A 7,662-nucleotide genomic window follows, 5' to 3' on the forward strand; every position below is an offset into this window, starting at 1 on the left:
AGACAAAATGAGAAGGAGGAGAAGGAGGAGTAGGGAGAGGGAGAGGTCATGCCATTGGTCAGTGTCTTACAGGGAAGTTTTCTCAACATACACACACACACACACACACAACTCTCTCCTCACGATGTACACTCGCCTGCACTTATACCTGGTACAGTGACTGGTGCATTTGGTGAGATGTGGCAACCTGTGTTTGTTTACCTAGTATCCTTAGTCTGGCTACTATTGGTGGGTTCCTTGGGGCCATTCCGGGAGTTTTAATACGATGTAAACAAACACAGGTATGCCACATCTCACCAAATACGCCAGCAACTGTACCAGGTATAAATGCAGGCGACTGTACGATACCTCCGACTAGTCACTGACCAAATGACACGACAAGTAATAACATAATAAAAATAAAAATAAAAAAATAAAATAAAAAACAAAAAGTAAATTGCATGAAAAAGAATAAAAATATAAAACATTAAAAAATAAAAAAAATAACGAAAATGCAAAGAAACGTAAAAATAACCAATAAACCGTAAACATAGAAACGACATAAAACAATAAAATAAAATAAAAAACAAAAATAAAATATACATAAAATTAACAAAATAGAAAAAATTAAAATAAAATAGAAGATTTACTGAAGCCTTGAGATGTTTAAGCTTCTTTTACACTTCAGTGGTAAGAGAAACAACCACTTAGCTACGTATGCAAATGAACCGTAGGCCAATATAGACAGTTATCAGACAGGTAAATGCGCCTTGAGGTGTAAATAAACAAACCTTAGAGATTTACATATATGTCTTAGCCGTATGTAAACAACCTTGGACACTCGGTAATAGAAAAATGTAAATATTCAGCTCAATGTAAATATTGATCAAGTCTTTGTAAACAATAAACAAGAATATGTAAACAAGGGTCAACAATATGTTAAACAATATTCAAACAAACATGATGCAACAAGTTCCTGGTCAGTGCCACAAGGCCAGTGTTACATGAGGGCCACAGTACCACACGAGGGACACAGTGTGCCACACGAGGGACACAGTGCCACACGAGGGACACAGTACACACGATGGCCACAGTGCTACACGAGGGCCACAGTACCCACGGCACAGCACACGAGGGCCACAGTACCACACGATTGCCACAGTGCCAAATGAGAGCCACAGTTCCACGAGGGCCACAGTGCTACACGAGGGCCACAGTAGCACACGATGGCCACAGTGCCACACGAGGGCCACAGTGCCACACGAGGGCCACAGTACCACATGAAGGTAACATGTTCGAAAAGACATGTTATTGAGGATGTTAAATGTCTCTCACAATGGAGGATCAGCCAGTCAGTCTCTCCCTGAGGTCACTGTCTCTTTCCTCCCCTTTATCTCTCTCCGACTAAATCTTTTCGTAAAAAAAAAATCCATTGATAATAAATTTTCATTAGTTTTTCTTTCCATTGATTTTTTCCTTTCATAAAACTGCGTAATTTCATCTATGTAAATAAAAAAAAACAATTACTTTTATTATTGTTTCGTAAAAAATATAATCCTTATGGCAAGAATAAACTATCTTTCACCATCAGTGTTGCGCCAGACAATATATTTCTTTGATCTTTTTCACTCATATAAACACGAGGTCACTAAACAACTTACGGCATGTTCCCCCTATCAAGTTATTTCATCAGGGGGGAACCATGCCTATTGTCTCCTTGTAATGATTATTAGCATCCTAACTACCCCCTTCCCAAACCTCCTTCACAAACTTCTTCAGAATGACCCAGGAGAGCTAAATCAACTCATATGCTAATTAACTCAAACCTAACCCCCGCTTGCTGACCCATTCAATAGGATCTTACACTCACAAACTATCGATAACCATCCTGCAGGAGTCTAGCTCACCTGTAGAAGGATCCACTAGGGACATTACCTTTCTCCTGCTCCGCTAACATCACCCCAAGGACTTAAGTGTTCTCCTTAAGCGACCAAGTCCTTTTGGCAAGCAGACCCGGCCAACCCCTCTTCTGCTGATCTTAGCAATTACGCCACATTAGCTCCCTCCAAACGCCTACACATCATGTCAGGCCTTTCAGCGCTCACTTGGCCCGGGCAGAGTGGAGAGGCAGCGGCGCCAGCATAGTGGGTAATGTTCTGGACTGAGAACCCGAAGTGGTGGTGGGAGGGAGGTGGGACAGGAGGAGGTGGGAGAGGAGGGGGGGTAAGATAGAGGTGGCAAGGGAAGAGGGGGTGGTGCTGGGAAGGGAAGGGAGGGGGGAGGAACGGAAGGGGAGAGAGAGAGAGAAGGAGTGGTGGTTAGGTGAGGCTCTCCAGTACGTGAAGGCTTTGTTATGGGATTTTTTCCTCTCTCTCTCTCTCTCTCTCTCTCTTACACTGCCCCCGTCTCTTTCATTCACTCTCTCTCTTTCTACCCCCTCCCTCTCTCTCTTTTCTCCCTCCCCCTCTCCCCCCCCCTCTCTCACATCAAAACATAAACATCACACGCACACACACAGGTCCCGCCCTACGCATAACTGTCAAAAAACCTTCACTCAAGCAGTAAATAACTCAAGCCACCCAAAGGATTAAGCCACCCTTTTATAAGACAAAATAACTTCAAACCCGTGAACTTCTTGCAGCGGGAACCTTATCATCCATCCTCAACTGAGACTGGTTACAGCCGGTCACTGCTCTAACTTACCAATTAGGAGCTCTATCTTCCTCTCTTTATTGTATGATTAGAAGAAAATAAATCACTTTTATGAGTTTGTGAGTTGAGGTAATCTGGAGGTAAATTAGGGAGTGAGAGGCCACGATAACAGAGGTAATCGGGGGGTGGGGGGAGGGGGAGTTGAAGCTGTGTCGTTTGGTTGCTCACCTGACGATGTAAACATGATGGATTGGTCCTCATTTTAACGTGATTTTTTTTAGGGTTACGTAAATCAAAGGCCAAGATAATAATAGTGAACCTTCATCGCCCATCACCAAAGGAAGATATTTTTCTTAGTTACGTGTTTTGTGTTCAGTATTATTTATATTTTTTTAATTAGATATTACAGATTTTATTCACCGTAGTTAAATACATACAATATTAAAATTAAAATACGTTCGAGAATAAATTTGTTTAAAGACCAATAAGAGCTATTGAGATGTTTATTATTAACCCCCAATAAATAAATAAATAAATAAATAAATATTGCTTGACTAATTTTGTTAACTTAAAAAAAAAATCGGGGGTAATTTTGTGAAGTTTATATCTACTTGTAAAGGCGGACAATGGCCTGTTGGCTCGACTCAACTCGGCAACCCTGATTCCAATAATTTATTTTTTTCCTCTGTGTTATTTTACTAAACTCTAACTAACAAAAATAAGACGTGGATGACCCAGTGAGGTGAGGGAGGGAGGGTTGGAGAGGTGAGGAGGGAGGGTTGGAGAGGTGAGGAGGGAGGGTTGGAGAGGTGAGGAGGGAGGGTTGGAGAGGTGAGGAGGGAGGGTTGGAGAGGTGAGGAGGGAGGTTGAGAGGTGAGGAGGTAGGGTTGGAGAGGTGGGGAGGGAGGGTTGAGAGGTGGGGAGGTAGGGGTTGGAGGAGGAGGTGGGAGGGTGGAGAGGTGAGGAGGAGGGTTGGAGAGGTGAGGAGGAGGAGGGGAGGTGAGGGGAGGGTTGGAGAGGTGAGGAGGAGGGTTTGAGGAGGAGGTGGAGGGAGGAGGGGAGGGTTGGAGAGGTGAGGAGGAGGGTTGGAGGAGGTGAGGAGGGAGGTTGGAGAGGTGAGGAGGGAGGGTTGGAGAGGTGAGGAGGAGAGAGGTGGAGGAGGGGGAGGGGTTGGAGAGGTGAGGAGGAGGGTTGGAGGTGAGGAGGGGAGGTTGGAGGTGGGGAGGGGAGGGTTGGAGAGGTGAGGAGGGAGGGTTGGAGGAGGGAGAGGAGGGAGGGGTTGGAGAGGTGAGGAGGAGGTTGGAGAGGTGAGGGAGGGAGGGTTGGAGAGGTGGAGGGAGGTTGGAGAGGAGGAGGAGGGTTGGAGAGGTGGAGGAGGTGAGGAGGAGGGTTGGAGGGTTGGGAGGTGGAGGAGGGGAGGGGAGAGGTGGAGGAGGTTGGAGGTAGGGGTGAGGAGGGAGGGTTGAGGTGAGGAGGAGGTGGAGAGGTGGAGGAGGGAGGTGAGGAGGGGTTGGAGAGGTGAGGAGGGAGGGGTTGGAGAGGTGAGGAGGAGGGTTGGAGAGGTGAGGTGGAGAGGTGAGGAGGGAGGGTTGGAGGTGAGGAGAGGTGGAGGAGGTGGAGAGGTGAGGAGGTAGGGTTGAGAGGTGAGGAAGAAGGAGGAAGTAGGAGAGAGGTGGTGTGTGTATGTTACAGTAGGAGAAGCAGCTGATAAGGAGAAGGAGAACAGGAAGGAAGGAAGGAAAGTAGAGGGAAGACCAACCACAGGTAATGACACAGGACATCGCCGATAATCACCCTAAACACATGTTACCGTTACCTGTAATGTCTCCACGGTCTACAACAACCACGCCCCCACACCCCCCCTCTCTCTCTCTCTTCTAGCATTTATAAAGACTCGGCAATTTTATAGGTGTAAGTCATTGTCATATGTATTGCTCCCCTTACCCCTACCCTTTACCCCTACCCTTCCCTTCTCCTACCCCCTTGAGTCGTTCCACTTCTGTCTGTGTCATTCATCGGCGATAAAAATAGAGTTAATCGTGTGATAATTGTCGTGTGTGCGTGGATTCAATGGCCACACGCTCTGATAGCCTCTCTTTTGGATAGTGATTTATGCTGGATAATGTCTAACAGTACATCATCAACAAATCACTAGAAATTACAATATATGCGGGTATCTATCGAGCACCGAGGCACGCACAGTAGCTGGCAGTCAATCGATGAGCCATTATCCTTAAACAAAATTTTCGAAATATATGCATTCAATTATTGTTAAATATTCAAAGGGCGACATTTGGCATTGACCGTCGTGTTGGTTGAGCAGTGAGAGGGGCGGGGTGGAGGGCTGTGGCCGGGAGTTACTGGGTCGTTTCAATACAAATCTGTTCTGTACAGGAAGTAGTTTATTTACGTTACCAGCCATTCTATGCTCAAGACTCGTGTCCGCCATAATGAACTAGAAGTTAAAACGAGAGAATTATTGACTTCCGATATTGAACAACGACATAAACAGGAGATGGGAGTTTCCTCAGACGACCACAGCTGCGTTGTTTACATATTAGAGGGTGTCCAGCCAGGTAGGTATCCGAGCCTCCACCCTGGGCGTCAAGTATTTAGCTCTGTGACGTAACTGACGCTATAATGATGAAGGACTCGTAGCATGTGGTAGACAGCTGAGTACGATTGTTCTGTGTACCGTTAATATGTACAGAGAAGTCATGACTCGTGTGCATTTTGTACACATAAATGCTCACCTTCGTAAACGCAGCCCTATGAACACTCCTTCATCGTGTGATGTCTCCTGGTGGTGGAGGGGCCTGGAGGGGCCTTTCCTTCATTTAGGTAGTGGAGAACACCGTCTACTGAGGCCTTGTACTACTTGTGTTCTTCTCTGATGACACGTTAACGACGTCAGCCATGGTGTACACAGCGTCAGCCATGGTGTTTATAGCGTCAGCCATGGTGTACACACTGTGTACTACACAGTGCTGGCAAAAAACACCACACACATTCTCACCTCCGTCCGTCCATCCCGTCAATCCGTCTGTTTCTGCAAAATTTATGACGTAAGCAGTTAGTGCTCATGCGCACTACTCATGTTCACAGATTTCGCAGGTTGAGATATTTAGCTTAACACCGGGCTTCTCTCTCAGGCCGTCGGATTTATGGCTTCAGTTCACCAACAATCGTGACAGAGCGTTCACAAACGACGGAGAAACTTGTTGGCCAGTGGCAACCTAATTGGTAATGTGGGTACAACGTAATACTAACCCCTGAGAGCCCATAGAGTCGAAATTCCCATGGTTAAAAGCCGTCTTAAGAGCTCTTAAGGAGGAGTCCTACAGGTGGCGACTTTGGCGGCAGACTCTTGAATTAGTCTGGTGGCGCGGGCTGTTTGAGGTAATGGTAAACACCACACTCATTATTATATTACTGCCGTATTGATGTTGTTCGTACAGCGAGGTTAACAAACTTACACGGCCGCAACACACCTGTGAGACAACAGTGTGCACCACACCTGTAACAGTTACTTAACAGCACTTCCTTAATCAGATGGATAATCAAGATACTAATCAACCATTATGTAAGATTAACCACAAACAACCCTCAGGTATTAACAAACCCAAATACACATTTAAACAAACAAATTCTTTTACACAAATAGTTAAATTTTGTGTCAGGCGGCTGAGACGTTCCTCCAGCAGACTACAACAGACATCAGCAGACATAAGGCTGGCGTGTACAGTATATAATAACAGAGCAACACTGTAGACGGACCAACGTACGCCTGGCGTTACCTCAACAAGTGCTAAAACTGTTGATTGCTCGTACTGGCATTATTAATCGCTAGTATTGACTCTGAGTGCTCGTACTGGCATTATTAATCGCTAGTAATGACTCTGAGTGCTCGTACTGGCATTATTAATCGCTAGTATTGACTCTGATCGCTCGTACTGACATTATTAATCGCTATTACTGACTGATCGCTCGTACTGGCACTGTTAATCGCTCTTACTGTCGCTGCTGGGGTTAAGGCTTCACCACCTTCCTGTATCCCACGCAACTAATGTCACCAGCGACTCACTACTGTGGGAGTTCTTTCACCCGTGCTCGCCCCTATTATACGTCCTGACAGAGAAATGGGTTGGCTTAAATAGGCAAAATGGGAACACATACGCGCGAGAGGGGACACATCATATCCATTAAGGGGAACCGGAAACCCCTCCCTTCCCTTCCCCTCTCCTCCCTCCCTCCCTCCTTCACTCACTCCCTCTCTCGTTCGTTCTCGTTCTCCCTCGTTCTTCTTCTCCTTCTTTCACTATCGTTCTCCCTCACCCCTTCCCCTCCCCTCTCCCCCACACCCTCCCCTCCCTCCCCCCTCACCCTCCCTCACCCTCCCTCACCTCTCACAGTTCACTGGTTCTAGCGCCGACACTCATCTATTATCGTGGTAAGTTCATCATTATGAGTCAAGTTTTAATGTTGAACTGAGGTAGACAAAGAGAGGTCATTAAGGCAGAGTAAATTTGACTGTTAACTGGGTGAATTAGTATGAGACTAACTGTTAACTGGTGAGAATAATCTTCTTCCAGTCTTATATTATATCGAGGACGTCATTCGTAGTGCTATAGAATATACAGCACAGCAATACTACTACTACTACTACTACTAATAATAATAATAATAATAATAATAAAGGGTACTTTCACACTTACTCTCTCTCCTCCTCCTCCTCTCCCACTTTCCTCTCCCATTCTCTCCTCGCTATCCCTCCTCACCACCCACCCCCTTCGGCATTTTCCCTGAGCCACCACCCTCCCCCCAGCACCCCTACCTTCAGATAAATCCCAGATAGCCCGCGGGAGCCGGCTTGTTTTGCTCGGAGCCAATACGATCGCGTTTAGATAAGGGAATTAGATCACCCTGTGAGGAGGATTCAAAGGTTTACAGAGACAGAAATAGGATTAAGTTCTTCTTCATCCGATCGTTCTGTTGACGAGGAGGACAATGGCCCCCTGTTCCTCCCCGACG

The sequence above is a fragment of the Homarus americanus genome, unplaced genomic scaffold (genome assembly GCF_018991925.1).
Source record: "Homarus americanus isolate GMGI-L3 unplaced genomic scaffold, GMGI_Hamer_2.0 scaffold27959, whole genome shotgun sequence".
Classification (NCBI taxonomy): domain Eukaryota; kingdom Metazoa; phylum Arthropoda; class Malacostraca; order Decapoda; family Nephropidae; genus Homarus; species Homarus americanus.